This window comes from Amblyomma americanum, chromosome 6 (genome assembly GCF_052857255.1).
Source record: "Amblyomma americanum isolate KBUSLIRL-KWMA chromosome 6, ASM5285725v1, whole genome shotgun sequence".
In the NCBI taxonomy this organism is placed as follows: domain Eukaryota; kingdom Metazoa; phylum Arthropoda; class Arachnida; order Ixodida; family Ixodidae; genus Amblyomma; species Amblyomma americanum.
This window is the reverse complement of record NC_135502.1, coordinates 161,486,546-161,510,515: the sequence shown is the minus strand read 5'-3', so window position 1 is coordinate 161,510,515 and position 23,970 is coordinate 161,486,546. Positions and strand designations below refer to the sequence as shown.

General features: G+C 46.8%; 1 pseudogene; it reads right to left on the bottom strand.

Moving 5' to 3' along the window:
• Window positions 1–5,308: 5,308 nt before the first annotated feature.
• Window positions 5,309–15,863, bottom strand: LOC144095590 (uncharacterized; annotated as a pseudogene).
• Between the last annotated feature and the right edge of the window lie 8,107 nt (window positions 15,864–23,970).

The window sequence follows — 23,970 nt, the reverse complement described above, 5'->3', positions numbered from 1 at the left end:
GTGGTGCCGAAACGTCAATTCTCTTACGGTTATTTTTTTCCTTTATGACTTTGGCGAGTGTTTGTTTAAAAGGATATGCCAAAGTGTATGGAATGTACGCAAGGATCGCGTCCAAGTGCCTCCACAAAAATGCCACGTATGATACGATGACAGTTCCATAAGCAGCCTCAACAGCCAGCAAGAGCGAGAAACGAGGGTTTGCGGAGGTCTATGGGACGTACGCTAGGATTGATCACAGCGCCTACACCAAAATGCCACAAATGAAAAGGCGACAGTTCTACAAGCAGCCTTCAGCAGCCAGCAAGCACGAGAAATGAGGGCGTGCGGAAGCGTTTGGCATGTACGCTGGGATCGTTCCCAGCGCCTCCACCAAAATGTCACATATAGAAAGGCGACAGTTCTAAAAGCAGCCTTTTACAGCCAGCAAGCACGAGAAAAGAGGGTGTGCGGAGTGTATGGGACGTACGCTGGGATCGTTCCCTTCGGCTCCACCAAAATGTCACACATGGAAAGGCGACAGTTCTACAAGCAGCCTTCAGCAGCCAGCAAGCACGAGAAATGAGGACGCACGGAAGCGTATGGCATGTACGCTGGGATCGTTCACAGCACCTCCACCAAAATGTCACACACAGAAAGGCGACAGTTCTACTAGCAGCCTTGAACAGCCAGCAAGCACGAGAAAAGAGGGTGTGCGGAGTGTATGGGACGTACGCTGGGATCGTTCCCTGCGCCTCCACCAATATGTCACATATGGAAAGGCGACAGTTCTACAAGCATCCTTCTGCTGCCAGCCAGCGCGAGAAACGAGGGTATGCGGAGGTGTATGGGACGAACGCTGGGATCGTGCCCACCGCATCCACCAAAATGTCAAATATGGAAATGCGACAGTTATACAAGCAGTCTTCAGCAGCCAGCTAGTACGAGAAACGAGGGTGCGCTGAAGTGTATGTGACGAACGCTGGGATCGCACCCAGCGCCTCCACCACAGTCACATATGGAAAGGCGACAGTTCTACAAGCAGCCTTCAGCAGCCAGCAAGCGCGAGAAACGAGGGCGTGACGAAAAAATGGGATGTACGCTAGGATCGCGTCCAGGCGCCTTCACAAAAAAGCCACGCATGGTACGACGACAGTTCCACAACAGCCTTCAGCTGCCAGCAAGCGCGAGAAACGAGGGTAAGCGGAGGTGTATGGGACGTACGCTGGTATCGTGCTCAGCGCCTCCACCAAATATTCACATATGGAAACGGGACAGTTCTACAAGCAGCCATCAGCAGCCAGCAAGCACGAGAAACGAGGTTATGTGGAGGTGTATGGGAGGTATGCTGGAATCGTGTCCAGCGCATCCACGAAAATGTCCAAAATGGAAAGCCGAAGGTTCTACAAGAAGCCTTCAGCAGCCAGCAAGCGCGAGAAACGCGGGTGTGCGGAAGTGTATGGGACGTACGCTGGAGTCGCACCCAGCGCCTCCAACAAAATGTCACATATGGAAAAGCGACAGTTCTACAAGCAGCCTTCAGCAGCCAGCAAGCGCGAGAAGTGAGGGTATGAGGAGGTGTATGGGACGTACGCTGGGATCGCGCCCAGCGCCTCCAACAAAATGTCACATATGGAACAGCAACAGTTCTACAAGCAGCCCTCATCAGCCAGCAAGCGTGAGGAACGAGGGTATGCGGAATTGTATGGGACGCACGCTGGAATTGCGCCCAGCGCGTCTACCAAAATGTCACATATGGAGAGGCGACAGTTCTACAAGCAGCCTTCAGCAGCCAGCAAGCGCGAGAGACGAGGGTATGTGGAGGTGTATGGGACGTTCGCTCGCATCGGTCTCAGCGCCTCCACCAAAATGTCACATATGGAGAGGCGACAGTTATACAAGCAGCCTTCAGGAGCCAGCAAGCACGAGAAACGAGGGTGTGCGGAAGTGTATTTGAGGTACGCTGGGATCGAGCCCAGCGCCTTCACAAAAATGTCACATATGGAAATGCGACAGTTATAGAAGCAGTATTCAGCAGCCAGCAAGTACGAGAAACGAGAGTGCGCGGAAGTGTATGGGTGTACGCTGGGATCGCGCCCAGCGCCTCCACCGTAATGTCAAATAAGGAAAGGCGACAGTTCTACAAGCAGCCTTCAGCTGCCATCGAGCGCGAGAAACGAGGGCTTGAGGAAGTGTATGGAATGCACGCTAGGATCGCGTCCAAGCGCCTCCACAAAAATGCCACGCATGGTACGACGACAGTTCCATAAGCAGCCTACAGCAGCCAGCAAGCGCGAGAAACGAGAGTTAGCGGAGGTCTATGGGACTTACGCTAGGATCTTTTCCAGCGCCTCCACGAAAATGTCACAAATGTAAAGGCAACAGTTCTACAAGCAGCCTTCAGCAGCCAGCAAGCACGAGAAACGAAGGTGTGCGGAAGTATATGGGACATATGCTGGGATCGCACCCAGCGCCTACCAAAATGTCACATATGGAAAGGCGACAGTTCTACAAGCAGCCTTCACCAGACAGCAAGCGCAAGAAACAAGGGTATGCGGAGGTGTATGGGACGTACGCTGGCATCGTGTCCAGCACCTCCACCAAAATGTCACATGTGAAAAGGCGACAGTCCTACAAGCAGCCTTCAGCAGCCAGCAAGCGCGGGAAACGAGGGCGAGAGGTGTTTGGGATGTACGCTAGGATCGCGTCCAAGCGCCTCGACCAAAATGCCACGTATTGCACGACGACAGTTCCAAAAGCATCCTTCTGCTGCCAGCCAGCGCGAGAAACGAGGGTATGCGGAGGTGTATGGGACGTACGCTGGGATCGTGCCCGGCCCCTCCCCAAAATGTCAAATATGGAAATGCGACAGTTATACAAGCAGTCTTCAGCAGCCAGGAAGTACGAGAAACGAAGGTGCGCGGAAGTGTATCGGTCGTACGCTGGGATCGCACCCAACGCCTCCACCAAAATGTCACATATGGTAAGTCGACCGTTCTACAAGAAGCCTTCAGGAGCCAGCAAGCACGAGAAGCGAGGGTGTGTGGAAGTGTATGGGACGTACGCTGGGATCGTTTCCAGCGCCTCCACCAAAATGTCGCATATGGAAAGGCGGTAGTTCTACAAGCAGCCTTTAGCAGCCATCGAGTGCGAGAAACGAGGGCTTGAGGAACTATATGGAATGTACGCTAGGATCGCGTCCTAGCGCCTCCACAAAATGCCACGTATGGTACGACGACCGTTCCATAAGCAGCCTACAGCAGCCAGCAAGCGCGAGAAACGAGAGTTTGCAGAGGTCTACGGGACTTACGCTAAGATCGTTCCCAGTGCCTCCACCAAAATGTCACATATGGAAAGGCGACAGTTCTACGAGCAGCCTTCAGCAGCCAGGAAGCTCGAGAAACGAGGGCGTGACGAAGTGTATGGGATGTACGCTAGGATCGCGTCCAAGCGCCTCCACAAAAAAGCCACACATGGTATGACGACAGTTCTATAATAGCCTTCAGCGGTCAGCAAGCACCAGAAACGAGGGTGTGCAGAAGTATATTGGACGTACGATGGGATCGCACCCAGCGCCTCCACCAAAATGTCACAAATAGAAAACCGAAAGTTCTACAAGCAGCCTTCAGCAGCCAGCAAGCGCGAGAAGCGCGGGTGCGCGGAAGTGTATCGGTCGTACGCTGGGATCGCACCCAACGCCTCCACCAAAATGTCACATATGGGAAGTCGACAGTTCTACAAGCAGCCTTCAGCAGCCAGCAAGCATGAAAAACGAGGGTTTGCGGAGGTGTATGGGACGTACGCTGGGATCGCGCCCAGCGCCTCCAACAAAATGTCACATATGGAAAGGCGAGAGTTCAACAAGCAGCCTTCAGCAGCCATCGAGCGCGAGAAACGAGGGCTTGAGGAATTGTATGGAATGCACGCTAGGATCGCGTCCAAGCGCCTCCACAAAAATGCCACATACGGTACGACGACAGTTCCATAAGCTGTCTACAGCAGCCAGCAAGCGCGAGAAACGAGAGTTTGCGGAGGTCTATGGGACTTACGCTAGGATCGTTCCCAGCGCCTCCACTAAAATGTACCAAATAGAAAGGCGACAGTTCTACAAGCAGCCTTCAGCAGCCAGCAAGCACGAGAAATGAGGGCGTGCGGAAGCGTATGGCATGTACGCTGGGATCGTTCCCAGCGCCTCCGCCAAAATGTCACATATGGAAAAGTGACATTTCTACAAGCAGCTTTCAGCAGCCAGCAAGCACGAGAAACGAGGGTGTGCGGAAGTATAAGGGACGTATGCTGGGATCGCACCCAGCGTCTCCCCTGCTGAAAAAAGTCTATGGCTATGATCTATGATCTTGTCAGTATTTTTATGACAAATCATAAAATTGTATGACAACTCATTGAAGATGAATGGTATACCATACAAAATATGACTTATGATGAAGCTTCTATGATGTTCGACTCGGATTGCATCATATGTCATACAGTCAGACAAGATATCATTGCCGAATTTACGACTTATGACGAAACTATTACGATGTACGACTCAGGTTTCATCGTATATCATACAGTCGGACACGATATCGTTGCAGAATCTATGGCTTATGATGAAGCTTCTATGATGTGCGACTCATATTGCATGGTATATCATACTGTCAGACACGATATCATTGGGGAATCTACGACTTATGACAGAACTTCTGTGATGTATGATTCATCTTGTTGACCAGTCACAAAATCGACCATAATATCACTTGAGAGCGATATCAGAGTTTGATGATGTATGTTGCAGCTTGTACTAGAAGTATTTACAAAGTCAGTGTGAGGTGGGTGACATGAATATTGTTGCAATTCTTATGACACATCATGAAGGTCAATTAAAATAAGATTTATGTAAGTACATCAGTAACTGTCTCTGAAATAAATTGTTTATTTCATCATGATGCCTACAGTATCTTAACATGTAACTTGGCCGGCTTTCAGCACACTAGTGATTGGTGTGCTGAATCAAAAACAACTTTCACAAGGTGAGGCTTTCATTTCATGCATGCAATGCCCGACAATGACAATTGTCCTTACAGTGCATAAGCACTACGTGGTGGCATCTGCCTCTCATTAATGTACTTCCGAATACTTCAGAAACACAAATAACGAGTGAATCTTTCAAATTTGATTGTTTGAAAGCAGCCAAAATAAAGGAAGTCGGGAAAACAAACATATTCAGCAAGCACTCAGCCAGAAATGAACAGTATAGGAATAGAAGGTACTTCAATATTTACAATATTATTTCATTTCAGCATCACAAAAAAAAATTGAAAATCAGTACACTAAATCAAACTGGGCAGTTGGCATGTGGTCCCAGCTGCAGATGCACAGAATAGAAGTTACTTCAATATAGTATATGTACAAAATATGCCTTCATTCCAGGATCACCCCAGTGCCACCAGGTACCCACCGGTAATACAAAGGGTACAAGCTTTCCCCTGGTCTGGTGCTTGGCTTATTTAGGGTGAAAATGCTTGGAAAATGGGTCTTTGACCCTACCTTGAGTAGAAGAAAAATGCCTTGTGATATGCTGCTCTTTGGCCACAGATGACCTTGCGCTATAAAAAACCCATCAGCATCATCTCAGGATCGCAAAATACGAGCAGTTTCTTTCAAGCATCAGTGTAGTCTCAATTAAGTTGGCCAACATGCACATCAGTAGCACGGCGAGTTCAGCGAGTTGGTACATACTTGAACAAAAACAGCACAGGAACAGGATCAAGAAAGAAGAATGGACAAACGCTGTAGAGCCCATCTAGCATGCCAAGAGGCTGTGCTTGCTTTAGAAGCACGTAGTGCCATTAGGGACGCTAAGGCGCCCTGGTTGTTAAATAGAGCGGGATTATAAATGGAACAGGGCTCAATGTACAAGATATGAGCTTCACTAACACGTCGAGTTGAGTTGAGTGGTTGTAAACTCCCGGTGGGATTAGCCTTGCAGTTGCTGCCGGCAATTGCTCCACCTTAGCGACACTTAAATAGAAGTCACAGAAACACTGTCCGCAAAAACCCAAATGGACACTCCTGAGGTCACCATGTGGAGGCCAAATCCGTGTCCTGCAGGTAAAGTAGAAGAAGGCGAGAAGCAACCCTTCTACTCGACTGCCTCCCGCGCGGGAAAACAATGTCCTGAAGAGAACTGTGAGGAACTCCTGCCTTCTTGAGGGATCCGAATAACACAGCCCGTTCCGCGTTGTACCAAGTACAGCACAAGAGGTAATGTTCTATGTCACCACACACACCACACGTTGAACTCAATGGTGACAACGCTAGGCCAGTCTTATACATCCACGCCGGCGTACGAGCAGAATCTGTGCGAACGCGGTGCAGCAAAGTGGCCTGGCACCTTTTGAGACCCTTGGTCACACATGGCTGATGAGGAGAGCTCCACAAAGAACTGAAGTGGCACAACACCACATCTCTGAACATTTGCTTGACTTCACGAGGGACTCTATGTACTGGAATCCCGGAGAGAGCTGTATGGGCGAGGTTATGTGCGAGGGCACCCATTGAAAACGTATAGAGAAGCCTTTGCTATGTAGATTCTGCACCAAACGTAGGGATCTAAAACTCAAGGCATCAGTGGGGAACCCGTACTCTAACCTTTGAAGGGCATATTTTGAATCCGTAATTATGACAGTAGGTTGAGGCGTACAACACCGTAGCTTCTTTAGAGCTGCCTCAATGGCAATGCTTTCGGCCATTGTGGAGGACACGACTTTAGTAAAACGAACAGACCAATCATACTTCAAAGACGGAATATGAAAAGCAGCTGCACTAGATCCTCTGACCTTGTCCACAGAGCCGTCTGTAAAAATTTGAAGACTGGCATATTCGGTCTCAAGATGTTCCAGTACGAGCGAACGCATTGCCGCTAAAGGAGAATTCCGCTTAGCGCGAACGTGGGGAATTGTCAAGGAACAATCGAGGCTCGGAAATGACCAAGGTGGCTTCAACGTCTTAGGTCGATCTCGAAGGTCGAGACCCAGAGAACGAAGAGTACTTAAAGCCAAGTACGCCCCGGACTCAGATCTCTTTCGAAGGCACTGTAGAAGCGCTCTCCCGGCAACAGTCTCTCTGAGGCGGCCAATTTGCAGCAAAGGTCTTTGTGAAGCGGCTAGCCGAAGAGGTTTCGATTGAGACGCATACAGTACTGCATTGTTTGGAGCAGCCTACGGAACGCCGAGAGCCCTCCTTAGTCCCATTCTGTGCAAAACCTCAAGGCGTTCCAGCTGCGATACCGAGGGGGAAAGTAAAGGGAGCTGGTACATTATGCGACTTGTCACCAGGGCATCGTGAAGCCTGATCATTGAAGCAGGATTGTTTCCCCACTGCTCACTAGCTACTCTACGAAGCACATTGAGACGCGAAGATAGTGAATCCACAATCGAGTCACAGCTCGTCGCCACTGTAGACGTGAGTCAATAGTGACGCCCAAAAAACGTATGTGGTTAACCTGATGAAGGCAAGACTGATCAAGGTCTATGCTCCGCCGCGCATACCGTCGTCCCCTACCTGGAAACAGGACGAAGCCAGATTTTTCCACCGAGAGAGTCAACCCAACACCTTGAAGGTAACGTTTAACTGAAAGCACGGCCTGTCGCGCTAGTAGAGCTAAGCGTTTGTGTTGATATCCGGTTAACCAAAGACAAATGTCGTCTGCATATATCGACATATGGACATGATTACAATGTTTTTGCACTTTTGCGGGAAGACCAGCCATGACGACATTAAAGAGCGTTGGGGACAGGACACTACCCTGAGGTACCCCTCGCGATACCGCCCTTTTGGAGCTCATTGTACTGCCTAACCGCACTCGAAATTTACGATCACTGAGAAATGAGTGAATGAATCGCAGAAGATAGCCCTGTACGCCTATGACCTGCAGACTATTCAGTATTGAGCTCTGGAGGACGCTACCATAAGCCTTTGATACGTCTAGGAAAATAGCTAGTGTTGAAAGTCCAAAAGCACTCTGATGTTCAACGTGGCTTATCAACTCCAGGACGCTATCTTGCGCGCTTAAACCGCGCTTAACGTCGAGTTGAGCGAGTTGGTACATACTTGAACAAAAACAGCGCAGGAACAGGAGCAAGAAAGAAGAAGAATGGACAAACGCCGTAGAGCCCATCTAGCATGCCAAGAGGCTGTGCTTACTTTAGAAGCACGTAGTGTCATTAGGGACGCTAAGGCGCTCTGAGTGTTAAATAGAGCGGGATTATACATGAAACAGGGCTCAATGTACAAGAAATGAACTTCAGTAACACGTCGAGTTGAGCGAGTTGGTACATACTTGAACGAAAACAGCGCAGCAACAAGGATCAGAAAGAAGACGGGACAAGCGCTTCTTCTTTCTTGTCCCGGTTCCTGCGCTGTTTTTGTTCAAATAATGTGCACATGTCGTAGCAGTTACCTAGTAGTTTGGGCATCCACCTCATATGCAGGAAGTGCATGGTTCAGTCCCCAGAGACGCCCACTTGCAAGAACGTACAAGCCCAATTAAGGCACTCTTTTGCAGCTGCTTTTGCGTAACAGAAATGAGATTCATCATCAAGATGTAAACAGCCAAAGTTGCAAAGTTATACTGAAGAGGCATTTCATAACAACCGCATGAACACATATTGTTTTTTGCCAAAAGTAACTGAGAAGCCATGCCAGCAGCCAGAACAGGCTAGCAGCAGAGGGGCGGTGCTGCAGTCCCCAATACTAGCCCCTGCTGATGTAAGCTAAATGCACGTCCTCGCTCTCCTTTCTTGGATGATGAGAAAGCAGGTAGCATATGCGCAGTGCTATTGCACATCTGGGAGCGGTTTCCAGTGCTGGAAACCATACCACCATTCAGCTGCAAGCCTGCTTCGGCTGCTGGCATGGCTGCTCAGTTGCTTTTGGGCAAAGACTGTACATAAGCCTGCTTTCCAGTGCCACAAAAACACAGATGACTGTCTGAAGTCAGTCACGCTCAATTAAGTTGGGCAAAGTACACACATAGGATGTGGCCTCGGCTGTAAAGTCTATGAGAAGGCATGGCATTGCCACATCCGACGGTGTGAGAACAGCACAGGTGGTAAATGGGGACCGAAAACATGCTCTAATGTGGGAAGGCAGGCCCTCAACGCTATCGAGTCCCAATTTCTGACACAGCAGAACCACTGTGCCAGAAAGATCACCAACTGGATGAACTTACAGAATCCGCAGGACAAAAAAAAGTCATTATTATGTGTGACTATTGCGCAGCTGTTGCTTTTCTTTGCCTTTTTGTATTGTTCGCTATGAATTGTACTACCCTGAAAACTCATTCTGAAAAATTCATTCACACTGGTGCACTGCTTGTTTAAAAATCCCTTCACTGCCTGCTCCTCCTGCAGTGTTAGGCATGGCTTGACTGGCGCACCAAACAAGCAGATGTCTCCCATGTGAATTGCCTTTTGTGTACCACAATTACCAAAAACTCGACTACAGAATGATTTGACATTATTGGGCAAAGAAAGTGAGTGAAGGGCTACATCCAGCGCTTGCTCAACAACAACTCTTTCCAAAATTTGCATGGGGGCCCCTTTAGCTGCCTTCACCATCTTCACTACCTTTCCATTTCCAGTCTCAAATGGAAAGGCAGAATTCGCCCACAGTGGTCCAAGGTTCTCGACATTCTTGGCCAGGTGCAGGAGCTGATGGACGTTGAAGGTCATGAAACGCTGTCCATAATACCCTGCTGCCTTGGACACGAAGTCATGTAGTCGGCTTGCTGAAAAAAGTAGGAAGGCTTTGCTATAACATTCGATATTTGAATTATGCTAGGCTCCGATATAAGGCAGCCTTCAATGCAAAGGAATGTCTCACAGCTACTATTAGACTGCTCTCATTCATTTACCAGGCTAGAGATATGTCATTCTTTACCAAACTGGAGTTACGTCCATTTGATTATATTCACTATGTAAGCGCTACATATTTCATAAAATGCGCTTAAGTCACAGCTTAGATATATCTCGCAATGCAGATGTGGAACGATGTCCAGTTCTCCCCTGTTACCAGAGAGCTCCAATAGCTGTCTGACGTTGCGAAGGCAGGTACGGCTCATGCTACAAAGCACTGCATTCTTGCAGTGCCCTACATAGTAGGAATTCACGAGTAGGTAATCTGAAAACACATTTATGGTGTTCCTTTGTGAATAGGGTATCTTTGGAGCTAATTCAAAATACTGCCATTTCTGCAGCCAATTGAGGACCTATACATTTCTTTTTTGTAGATTCCACCATGTGCATGTGGCAAAGACACTAGTTTTCTCACACATCTGTGAAACACTTCGACTGCTAGAGGTCTTGTCACTGAATTCCCAATATTTCACAGAGGAAAGAGGTTGAAAACAAAACCAGAAAATAAAAGGAGGAAACAGAAAGGAATAGACACTTGGGTGACAGATTAGGAAGATTGCCTTTCGAACATTTCTCTTTACAGCACACAGGTATGAGAAGCGAAAAAATTTTTCTGGGAACAACATAATCTTCTTGGAAAGAAACTCATTAAAAGCAAGTCACCACAGCACTTTCCACTTTAATTTGCAGATGGAAGCAATATTCTGTTCTCAGAATAAATTTTTTGCTGGAATGAATCGAAAAAGTGTAAAATCATCCGTGGCACCTATTTTTGGCGGCCTAGCTTCATGCATTGTGATGCTATTCATTTGGTCTCCCACCGTACAAATACTGTGACAGCATAATCATTGTACCCACTACCCAAAACAAGCTGAAGTTACCTGCTTGCTGAAGGTCTCTTGGCGAGATATTGTCAAGAAGCAGGGCAAAGACACCTTCAACCAATAACACCGTGTGCTTCCAAAAACGTGGCTGCAGGACACCATACACAGTTGGAAGGCAGTAAAACAACAGCCAGTTTTTCCACTCGCTGGCTTTCCAGAAGCACCGGTCGTTCAGGGTCCTTGGCAGCCGTGTGAAAGAGTGGGGTGGGCATATGCTCAGTAACCGCCTGTCCAGGATGGCTACTCTAGACGGATTGCCTGCAAAATTAAGAGGAGGAATTTGGTTCATCTCTCACTTTAAATTACTCTGATAAACATGCACAGTCTGCCACAATTCACTGCCTTTGAGATACCTCACTATCTGTTCTGAGCTCTATTGCTTGCACTGTAGTACTTGTCAAAGCGAAAAATGATTCATCATCATGGTCAGCCTGTCTATGCCCACTGCAGGGCAAAAGCCTATCCCATGTCTCTCCAATTAACCCTGTCCTTTGCTTGCTGTGGCCATCGTATCCCCGCAAACTTCTTAATCTCGACTGCTCACCTAACTTTCTGCAGCCCCTTGCTTCGCTTGCCTTCTCTTGGAATCCACTCCGTTACCCTTAGGAACCAGTTGTTATTTTGCGTTCGCATTACATGCCCTGCCCAAGCCTATTTCTTCCTCTTGAATTCGACTAGGATATGAGTAACCTGTGTTTGTTCCCTCACCCACTCTGCACGCTTCCGGTCTGTTAACGCTACACCTATCAGTTTTCTTTTCATAGCTTACTGCGTTGTCCTTAACTTAAGTTAAACCGTTTTTGTTAGACCGCACGTTTCGGCCCCATAGGCGAGTACCGGTAAAATACAGCTGTTTGCTTTTCTCTTGAGTGATACTGGTAAACAGCCAATCATGGTCTGAGAGAACTTGATATATGTGCTCCATCCCATCCTTATTCTCCTAGTTGTTCCCCTCTCTTGATCCAGATCCGCGGTCACTTCCTGCCCTAAGCAGACATATTCCCTTACCACTTCCAGCAACTCGCTACCAATTGTGAACTGCTGTTGCCTTGTGGAACTGTTAAGCATTACTTTGGTTTTCTGAGTGTTAATTTTTATACCCATTGTTCTGCTCTGTTTGTCTAACTCATTGATCGTGCATTGCATCTCCTGAGTGATATAACAAGGCATTGTCATCAGCAAATCGCTGATTACTCAGGTAATCTTCATTAAGGTAAATACAAGGGGGGGGTACTGCGCACAAAAAGACAAGGACAAGAAGATAACACAACAGGCGCAGACTCGCGACTAACTTTATTGACAACACGACACTCCTTTAATAGTTTCAAACTGTCACATCACACACATGTGAAAACCAAAAACACATGTGAAAACCAAAAACAAAAACGAGAGCCTCAATAATCAGGTTATTAGGATGACGAAGGCTGGTTTTCCTGCTTCAATCATTGTTGCAGTGGCAGTGAAGCTTCTGCGCAAACTGAAAGATAGGACGTGCCGGGATAGTGGCCGTTCTAAGGAAATGAGGCCAGTGGTTCTACCGTATATTCACAGAATTTCCCACAACTTGAAGAACGTGGCGAAACGCTACGGCGTGCCGGTAGTTTTTACCGCCCCATGCAAGTTGGCCTCATTGTGCCCTCAGGTCATGTCCGGAGGGAAGAGGAAAGCGGACTGCGAGAAGCGTCATGCCACTCGTTTTGTCAGGTGCCAGACGGGTGTCGTATACAAGGTTCCCCTCACCTGTGGCAGGGTATACATCGGTCAGACAGGCCGACGTCTGAATGAGCGCTTAAGGGAACACCAGCGTTCCATGAAATCAGGGACAGGGTCGAATTTAGCCTTGCATTGTGGCGCATGCCCGGATGCTACGCGCAATAACCCGTGCCTGCCTTTGCTGACAGATACAGAAGTTTTGAGGAGGAGCCGTGACCAGGTGGCGCGTGAGTTGGTGGAGGCGTTTTGTATCAAACAGAAGGATAAAGATTGCGTAAGTGACCCTTCTATCAAACTGTATCAAAATGAAGACAAGTTTTTGGTTTCCAGATGTGTGTGATGTGACAGTTTGAAACTATTAAAGGAGTGTCGTGTTGTCAATAAAGTTAGTCGCGAGGCTGCGCCTGTTGTGTTATCTTCTTGTCCTTGTCTTTTTGTGCGCAGTACCCCCCCCCCCCCCACTTGTATTTACCATGATTGACCGACTAGCCCAACAACGTACGCTCTTAATCTCCATTAACTCTTATCCCAACTGTTCCCAATCGAGGCCTCAGAATACCAGCTGTAAACAGGCTCACCACCTGTTCACGTCTCCCTGCCTGACACCCTTCTTTATTGGAATCTTTATGACTTTATGGTGGGTTATGGTACCTGTGCAGTTGTTATAGGTAACTTCCAGTATTTTCACATAAGACTCTTCGACACCCTGATTCCGCAATGCTTGCATGACTGCTGAGGTTTCCACCGAGTCAAATGCTTTCTCATAGTCAATGAAGGCAATATGTTGGGGTTCGTAATATTCTGCACATTTCTCTATCATTTGATTGATATTGTGAATGTGGTCGATTGTCGAGTACTTAACTAGAAGGCAATCTGCATAGCAGTTTCAGTGAACTGAAATGTACCAAGAATTCAAAATACATTTCCTGTTTTGCCGCTCATAGACATGCAAAAGCCTACAATAGATTTGAATGATACAAAAGAATAATACCACCCTACACATACCAACCATTCTCCAACCACTTGCAGGAGTGCAAAAGCATCAGAGACAGTTTTTTCAGTGCTTAGAAAGGGTGGTGTACCATATTGCACTGACATGTGGTAAGGTATACATTTGTCACACCAGAAAATGCACAGATGAAGGCTTTGTAAATGCAAAAGTAACGAGGCACAAACCTTAAATAGTCTTTTGCGTGTGCACTGCCATGACTGTCCCAGCAAATCGTAAAAGCTGCTATTCTGAGAATGCATGGATGAAGCCAGAAGCAGGGATCATGAGGTCTGCAAGATTATAGAGGCACACCTGATGCACAAAGAACGAGTGGGGTGCATTAGTGCACAATCAGTTAATCTTTTGCGAAGAAATAATGTCCCTTCATCACAATAGGATGCAGAAGCACTGTTTCTTCTTTTTCTTTAGTGGTCCCGCTATATATGGTATATATGCCTAGCTATATAGTGCTATATATGCTGCCGTGCTGCAATGAAAATTAAGTTGAAAGTTAGCACATGCACTTTGTGCTGTCACTGTCTCATGTCCTTATCAGTCTGTCCATTTGTCAATAACATTTTTTTTTCATAAGTTGTTTTAGCCTCACTTACCTTAGCATTCCACTCACGCAAATGATTTCCCAATCAGAGTTAATCTTGCATTTTCTTTCAAACTTTCTTTCTGTGAAGCAGGAATTGACACATACCAATATAGAAGGGCTCATGCGAGTTTGACGAGTCCAACCAGAACTCCGTAAGCTGCCTTGCAACTCCAAGCAGGACGCAATGCATATATTCCACTGCTTGGCTACACACCAGGTCAAAGTGCTTCAGGTTCACTAAAGGAGATGGACCCTTGAGACCATTCACGGTCACATTCCAGTCGAGGGCACGGTCCATATCTTTAAGCATGCCCGCTGATGTTCTTGTAACTCCTGTTGTCTCAAGATAGCGGCGAGCACCTGCAATCATTAATTCTTAGATGCAAGGTATCACACACTTACTACAAGGTTTAAATACAAGGTGAAAAACCAGTAGAGTGCGGGAAATTCCTCGTGCTCATTTTGAATGGTTAAATGAGGTACCTCAAAATACTACAATGAAGCTGACAAAACCTGTTAAGAAGAGTACAAGACATCAAATACATTTCAAGCACAGGGCAAAAATACAACCTTTGCTTTCCTTTTTCTGAACACAGCTTTGATTCTTGTATTCTCAGCATCACTTTTAATTGACAGCTCTGTTTCATGCATTACATTCATTTAGTAATAGGAACTCGGAGGAGTGCCTGCCACGAAGCCGCTTGGTGGCATGTCTCAAAACTCGAACTTTTCAATGGGTTGCACAGTGCTCATCGTCTCAGGTCTGTCTTGTGAATGTCCCTTAAATGAAACCCATACTGCTTTATTCGATATGAACCAACCTGCCTAACAACACCTCAGGTGGATCGACAATTTGAGTTTATACTGTAGAAGCATTTTCTGGCGGGCTCGGACTAGTTTGGCTGCACATATGCAAGCAGAATCACTTGCAGAATTAAATGAAAAAAATCATACCTGCGACTTGTGTTCCTGATGTAAGGCACCACGGGCAGCCAAACTTTCCATTGAACTGGGTGTGGTTTCCCACGGCAGCCCGAGCTGGAGCATCTACTGTACAACATATAGCATGAACATTGGATTTGACAGTCTCAGAGCAAAACTTCCAGACAACTCTTCCAACTGCATTGAGTTCCTAAATAAACTTGTCCATGAAGACTGTCATATTGGGGTGTGCATGGCCAAACCAGAGTCCACCTAATACAGGATGCTGGTGCCGAAGATTTGGCGGCAACTCATTAACAACAAACTGAATTGGCCACACAGAAGTTCTTGAAGATTTGTATACTGGGCTCCCGTCTGTGTTGATAGTGATCGTTAAGTCTTGACCATTGATGCTACCAGTGCGCCTAAGGTTCTTATATAGGCGACCACTAGTGATATCTCTGATCTGATCAGTACATTGGAGCATTTCCATTTTTTTCAGCTCTTTGTATAGCGCCTCTTTGCATGTAGAAATAAGTAAGCTGATGAAGCTGCTCCTTCACATTCATAATCCTGAAGAAGCATCCATTGTCCTTCAGCACTGAAACTCTTGAGTTTTCTCTGCAGAGTGCACAGTGGGCCTGGTCCATGCCATGCACTGGGTCCAGCACGCTGCCACAGTCTGCACAGTAGTAGTGGTGCTTTACATGACGATTCAATTGCGGACTCCATAGTTTCCTGAGCAAATACTTGCTCTTCGGCAGCACGTTGCCAATAAAGCCGAACAATGCGTCGATGAGGCGCAAAAGGCCGTCAACGGTGTCCCACGGGAGACCGTGGGCGACGACGAACGCCACGATCATGACGATCGCTGCTGCTTTTGTGGTAGTGGAGTCAGGAAGAGTGGCGGTGCCATACTCTTGCAAAGCTTCACTGAGTGCCTGGTGCACATTTAACGTTGGGCCAGGTCCACAAGGCTGATTTTCATTTTCGCTGGCACACGGCGGCATGTCGGGAATAGCTTCCGCTGAAGGGTCGCCAGTACTGTGGTCCGTACTGCTCACCGGGGCCGCAGGGGGCTCTTCGTTTCCGGCATCACCGCCGGTACAAGGCGGCATGTCGTGAACACCTTCCGCTGAAAGGTCGACAGTACTGTCGTCCCCAACTTCTGCGTTCGCAGCATTGCCCGCTGAAGTCGGGTCCGCGGCGGAACTAAGCAGTACTGTCGTTCCTTCAGCGGAAGGTATTCACGACATGCCGCCTTGTACCGGCGATAATGCTGGCACCAACGTAGAAGTTCCTGCACCTGTGTCGTGGGTGCCAGGAAACGCAGGATGGCCGTCATATCCTGCATCTCTCAGATTTTCGCGTAACTGACGCCGACGGTAGTGGCGAGTTCATTGTGGCACATCAAATGGTTGGCTCTCGTGAAGGTACGTCTTTCGTTTCTTCCGTGCGGAGGGGCCTTCCATAGCTCAAAAACTGGACGTGTCCACTCGGAGCGCACTTCGTACAGATATATAAATCGAATGCACTCAGGTAGAGTGAGTGAAAACATTTATTGATTTCCAAAGGGATTCGCGGATCGAAGGCTCCGTCGTCTTCGTGCTTGTGCCGGCGACTAGAGTCTTCTTTCAGCAAGGGTGGGCCCCTATTCCAAGGCTCCACTGAGTCGTGCTGCACCGGTCGCGTGCTCTATAAAGGCCCTCTGGGCCGTGAGCTCGCTGCTGGTGAGACAGCTCTCCCATTGCTCCGCACTCGGGTGTTTGTGTTTGTGAAATGCCTCGTTACGTTCGCATTCCCATGAGATGTGGTAGAGTGTGGGTATGGCTCCGCACCACGGACAGGTGTCCCTGTATTGCGATGGGTACATTTTGCTCAGGTAGAAAGAACGCTTGCAATATGGAGCGTAGCCAGGCGGTGGGGAGGGGAGAGCAGGGAAGGGGAAGGAGGTGTTCTTGGAACCCGTAATTGTTGGACCTGTTTCGTTGGAAAAAGTGGTATTAAGCATGGGTTTCACATGTAAAATAGTTCACTTTTGGAGAAAATCCCCCCCACCCCTCTTCCTTAAACCTACCTCCGCTTCAGCCAGGCAGATAATTACGATTTCTTGTTCTCCTGCTGTTGATAAGGTGATATATATAACTCGTTTATTTGGTAAATTCATCATTCGACGGCGCTTTTTTTTAGCTTCAGGGATATATATCAACGCAAAGCCAGCGTACCAGATGGCTGCTTGTTTGCTGTGCCTTTGACTACTAAGGAATTCCACAGGAACCGCGCTGAATTTGAATGGCACTGGAAAGTCTGGAACGCACGTGCGGTAGGCTTTTAGCGCTGCACTTTATGTCGAACTGTGATTTTGTAACAGTTCACACTAATTATTTTCCGTGTCAGCCGTAACGCTAAAAGCCTTGCGCCCGCGCCTCGCGGACTTCCCAACACCGTTCATATTTAGCGCGCATACTGTCGGGTCACGCGGCAGGACGAAAACCTCTGGCATGTTTGCAAACAAACGAGATGGCGCTGCAGTCGCGAGCGGGCTCGTGGCAGGCAAAAGGCCAGGGAGTGTCGTCGCGGAGAGGTGTTGAGCGCGGGTTTTCAATGCTTGTAGGCGCGTTTTCAGTTTCTGCGAATCACAGAAATGGTTGATGTTTTCAACTTAGTAATTTCTTGAAGCACACGAGCTCGCGTTGGCCACGTGCGGCGTATTCAGAAAAATAGTTCGCCACTGTGTATTGTATATATAGTTTGTAGTAAACAGAACGAGTTTCTGGCGTTGCATGATTTCTACGCTAGGCATTGAAAAAATAGGAAGTTTTTGACACTCTGCTCTAGCCAGAATAATTTTACATCGGGACAGCAGTGAGAGGATGTGCTGGCGTTCTTTGGCGGAGAGAGAAAGAAAACTTTATTTGGTCCATTAAGGGTTTAGCGTTCGGTCTTCATCTTCATCGCTGCAGACGCTTGGCCTTCAAAGCAGGGTTGGGCCCCTAGTCCAGGGCTCCACTGAGTCGCGCTGCTTCGCTTTCGTGCTGCACCATTGCCCTTTGGGCGGCGAGCTCGCAGCTGGTGAGCCGGCTCGCCCACTGCTCCGCACTCGGTGTTTTGTGTTGGTGGAACGTGTAGTTTCGCTTACACTCCCAGGTTATATATTAAAGCGTGGGGTTGCCCCACACCACGGGCATGTGTTCCTATACTGTGTAGGATACATCTTGCTAAGTATATGTAGGTTAAAGAATGTTCCCGTTTGCAGCCTCCGCCAACTAGCTGCTTCTTATTTTTGTTTCGGAGGAGCAGACGTGCGCTCACCGTCTGCTGACATACGTAGGTGTCGCACTGTGCGAAAAGTGGGGACAGCGTCGTGTCCTCATTCTCCTCTGTTTTTATCCGCAGGATCACGCACCAGCCAGGCCGACTTCTCTCTCCCCTTGTTAAACTGGTCGATTTGGTGAAAAAATTTGATTTCTGGAATTATTTTCTTTCTTAGCCCTGGGGTGCTCTGTTGCTTGACGAAAAATCATAGCAAAATATTAAGTAGAAATTTATAAATTACGCTTTCTAGATGCGTGGTCGTCGAAAATTGTGAGGTAATTTCTTTGATTTCTTTGAAGCTTTCTCTGAGTTCAGTGCGGCATTTCTTTGACCAAAGCGCAAGTAGGAGGACAAAAACGAGGGAATAAACGTTAAGGTTCTCTCTCTGACCTTTCACATTTTCTGCGATTGGCATCACTCACATCTTCGGAATTTCGTAACGCATGAAAATAGAATGATTCCATTTGTCGCAAATGATTCCTGAGACATTAAGGAGTGTAATTTATCTCTCGATTTTCCTACACGTGCAGTACGTATTATGTTCGTTATTTTTGAAGAAATGTTTTCATGTAACTATGCATGCATAAGTACATGATCATCTAAAAAAAGAAGTAATAGCGTCATCATACAGAACAGGGCTTTGTGAACATTCTGGCATAAAAAAATTGAGTACATTCTGCTCAATTATTTAAGACCTTGAGGTGACTTGACGAGGGTGTTAATTATAATTGCCCAAGAACTACACCAGGTATCGGTAAAAATAAAGAGCATTACTGAAACTAGCGTATAGTAATTTCATATTCGCACCAAATTCAGTTACATATATCGCGTGCATAAATAACGAAAACACTTTTCATTGCCGCGTCCCCTTTCAATCTCGCCACGTGTCTGTTAGTAGCACACCTGCGGCTGCTTCTTTCCAAACAAGCTTCGCGATCGTGGACTACATCACGAAACATGACAGATACATGATGCAATGAAAAGGCATGGGGCTTTTAGCACAATTAAGGTACGTTATTCTAAACATGCAAACGTGACCGCGCAAGAAGTTACCTGACTTCTTTCTACTGGAATCAAATAAATACGTCGTCATATAAAGAAACAGTTTCAAGTAAATAATAAATGCCATAAAACGTGTCATTAAAACATGCTGTGCTATTAACAAAAGAACGCATTCCTTGGAGGCGAGTGAACCTGCCGGCGCCTCGTGCACACCGGCTCAAGGTGATAAAAGCGTGGCAGCTACATATGTGCTTTCTTTTTCCTTGCGCAGTTATAAGCGTACTATGCTGATGTTCAGGTGAATGAACGCAGTAACTTACATGCTATTAAGTACATTGAGTGTCAGTCCCGATCGACTCCCAGACTTCGCGTTTTAGTGCCGCGGCCTATTCCCTGTTAGCCAGTTTCCTAATGCGGTATTTATCGCGAGAAGCCTATTGGGGCTAATTTAAATGTCCTTTTATGCTACTATATGCGGATCCAACAGTGACGCAGCTGATCAATACATACTGCTTCTGCAGTGCGCAGGCATGATGCAGCCGCCGGTAGCTGCAGCAGCTGCGGTAGGCACGGGCAGGCGGGAACTGTTTTGCCTACCATGCGAAAGTCGCTGCTGACATCAGCGCCACCGCATCTTCGTGACGTCGCGGGGTGAAGCTCCGACGCGAAGCCAAACCCATCCATTTAATGCCCACGTGCAGCCATCGCACTTCGGTCCGCACTGTTTTGCTAACGTACCTCACTTTGCTCATCTTCTTTGTGTGGTGCGTCGACAGTGAGGCCTTTTTAGCACAATGCCTCCGACCGCTCCGACCTACGCGTACGTAGTGTATAAGGATGGCGGCAAGGCGATTGTCGCGATTAGTCTTATTAAGGACTATGCGCCCAGCGATGTAAATGATGTGCAGAAAAACAAAATGTATACTGGCGCTCCGAAGACCCAGGCCGCGAAGCTGAGGAGGGCCACTACGACGGAGACGTCGTCGTCTTCGTACGTAAGTAAATCAATGCAGCATGCCCGTTTTCGAAAAAGTCTCTTCTCCCTGCTTTGCTGCTTGCATTGACACCCTGCACCAATTGGATACTGTTACTGCTACGAGTTATAATCGCCTTTCGAGACTGGCAGAGCGACCGTGTGTTTTAACACATGAAGCAGTTTTGCAGTAGACCTAAGCAGTGTTGATGAATAGCGGGAAAATTAGAGCGGCAGAACGAAATCCTACATGCAAATCTGGAACATTTTGCGATCACGGTAAAACTGCTACTTCGGATACTGCTCTCATTGACAAGCTAGGTTGCGGAAGATATATCCTAGAGCAGCCGGTCGTTGAACCTGGTTACACAGCATTAGCTGTGGTATAGTAATTAAAATGTTTGTGCAATCGAAATGATGAGTGTTTCACCTAAGATTTTCTTAGATTTTTTAAAATAGGCTTTCTGAATCAGCAGAGTGATTATTTTCTTCATGGCATTATTGTCAGCGTTGTAGTTCATCAGAAAACAGCTTAGACTGCTAACTAGTGGGCTGCTAAAGTAGATAACTTTTTAACTGCTACTGTTAGCCTCCTTATTTATTGACAGGTGTAGAGACCACTGTATGTAATATCAATATAAGGTGAGACTTTCGAACATGCAGTTACCCTCGGCGCTGTGGTCCAACAAATGTTGGCAACATCGCGCCAAAATAAATGCGCTTTCAGAGCAGGAAGTCTAGCAGTAATAGTTAAAAGTTAACTATTCTCTATTAGTTAACCAGCTTACTGGTCTGCTAGTCTTAACTGTATTCTGATCCCGTACACTGCTGACAATAATGCTATGATAGCATTGCTCTAATAACTCAAAAAAGGCTATTCTTAAACACTGAGAACACCTTAGGCATAACACATATGATGCTGTATTTTGTTAGGTGAGAGCTTGCATTGATTTCCATGTGCCTCGATGAGATGCAGTTTCTAATCTCACAAAGCAGGAACTTCGAAGACATGCCAGTGTTCCCTGACCGAACCAATGTAAAAAAGTACATTTAAATTATGCATACATGTGAACGCCGAATTTAACGAACCTTCACTGTCTTTACTGGTGGGCGAGTTTAGAAGAGAAATTGAGTGTGCACACGTCAGTACTGTTGTGGCTGTTGTGCACATGTCGCGAACTGTAAAATCTTCAGAGATGGGGCTATAAGTTCATTAAAACTTACTCTCTCACAGGAGTCAGGCTCCTAGGGAGAGCACGTGGAAAGTCTCAGAGATGTAATTTTAAGGAATTTCTCAAGCATGTTTCTTTTCTGCCTGTTGCATATGGTTGAAAATGATTATATTTTGTCAAGTTCCAAAACAGTTTTGAATCGCAAGAAACGTCCAAATCCAATGTCCTTGTTCTGTTCGTTCCATCTTTATATTATTAATAATTACAGTAGAAACACTCTCCACAATACACTTTGTCATGAAGATATAAGATAAGATGAAGATGAAGATATAAGTAAGGTGAGGTTTTCACTGCATATGGTTGAAAATGATTATATTTTGTCAAGTTCCAAAACAGTTTTGAATCGCAAGAAACGTCCAAATCCAATGTCCTTGTTCTGTTCGTTCCATCTTTATATTATCAATAATTACAGTAGAAACACTCTCCACAATACACTTTGTCATGAAGATATAAGATAAGATGAAGATGAAGATATAAGTAAGGTGAGGTTTTCACTGAAAATAATGATGGTTCCTCACCTTCCGGTTGTAGTTCTTAGAGTTGGGTATGTGGGCTCAGAGGGGCGCTTAGTTGATTATAGGCTTTGCATTTAGTTTTAATGTATTCTTTGCTGCTACTTACTCCAACATTGTTATTTTGAAAGAAATGTTTTGTGGAAAAAAAGGGAAATTTTGGGCCGAGAATAGGGGAAAAGCCAAGTAACTGAGCAATATGGTTACTCTGGGCCTAACCTCATTGGCAGGGACCGCCTGAACCAGGGGTTGCATAATGGCAATTCACATAGAAGGGATTGAGCGGTGTGGTGAAAAATTTTCACCTTGTTGGAACTTCGTTGCTCTGGCCGCTTGGACCGCTGCAACCACTTGAAACAAGTTTTTACACCGTAGCAGCAGAACTCTGAAGCATTTTCGCCTGCATGTGAAAAGGGCTTAAGAATACTTTTCCCACATGAGAAAGAGGGCAAAAAGATGGGGGTATTTATTTTTTGCTTCCCACGTGAAGTCTTCCTTGCTTGCTTGTTTGTATTATTTATTGCAGTGCACTTTTCTTCCTTTACCGTGGAAGAAAAAAGAAATACCTACACATTCCTGTTTCACAGTGACCAAAGCGGACCTTGCAGCAAAGATGGCTAAGCGCCATAGGGCTGTCCCAGACGATGTTTTTGAATGCAGCAGCGCTCATGGGCATACATCACCCTCCAAGGTGGGGAATTCATTCCTAATATGAAATGTGCACCATGCTGTTGGTATGTTAATTAGATACTGCACATATTTTTTCCTGCATTTTCTTTTTCCTACTCATTAGTTGGACCGAAAAGAAAAAAAACGAAGTTGGCTGCTGCAAAAAAGGCAGCGATGGCCAAGATAATGAAAAAAAAGCGCAAAGCCCAGTATTCTGAGTCTGACACGGACAGTGATGATGACTGTGAGCTTGTGCCTAAGAGGCTGCTGCATGATGCCGAACAAAAAATTGATGCCCTCGAGAAGGAGCTAGAGTCGGCTGAGCAACGTTGGCAGGACGAGCGGCAACGCAACATCAGGTTGCAGGACCTCCTGGACGGCCAAATGAGTGAGTGAGATATCTGTTATGATAATCCGCGAAACTGTTTACAGAGGGAGGCATTTTTCGAGACCAAAGAAATGTCCTTAGTCTAGTCTGCTTGCTCAATCGTCCTTCAGTGGCTGAACACATTTGCAATCCATTTGTTCCCCCGAGGCGAACACAAGGTGATGATAATGCTGAATGGTTATGGTGCAAGGACAGCTTTTGCCTTTGAGTGCCGCGGCACAAACTAATCTTTAGTGCGAAAGCACTCATATGCTCACCAGTACTAACAAAGAATTTTCTCATATTCGGACCTTGTGCCGTTGTCGAGCAACAGCAATGCAGTGTCATGCTTTTGGTTTCGCACTTCCTAGTAAATATCGCCACCTACTATTGTGAGGTTGCGCACAGCTGATTTGGAACACGACAGTGTAGCGCTTGTGCTATTGATAATTGACCGCCATTATCGCTATATAGAGGACAAAAACAACAACAATCGCTTCCTCCTCCCTGGATCTCGGTCTTCAAAAATGTCTCCTTTACGTGACGTTATGTACGGCGAAGCTTCAGGTTTGTGGCAATGTCGTTTGAGGATGAGGATTTGCAGCAGAGAAAGATTTATGTCACAGTCACTGGTGATTAAACTGCCGCAATAAGAACTCGGACCCAGAAGGTTTGTCGCTGCATGTCCCTTCCCCCACCGCACCACTGTTACCTCTAGTGGAATAATACTTTGGCACCCCCACCCTTCGCTGGTCTGACAGCCGCGTGGATCAAATTCAAGCTCAAAGGACTCTGGATAAAAGTGGCGGCACTCGCAGTGCGTCCCCTACGTCGTGCCTAGCGTTCACACAGCTCCAGCAGGCGCACGCCGTGATGCGGAAACGGTTGGGCCGGCCGGCC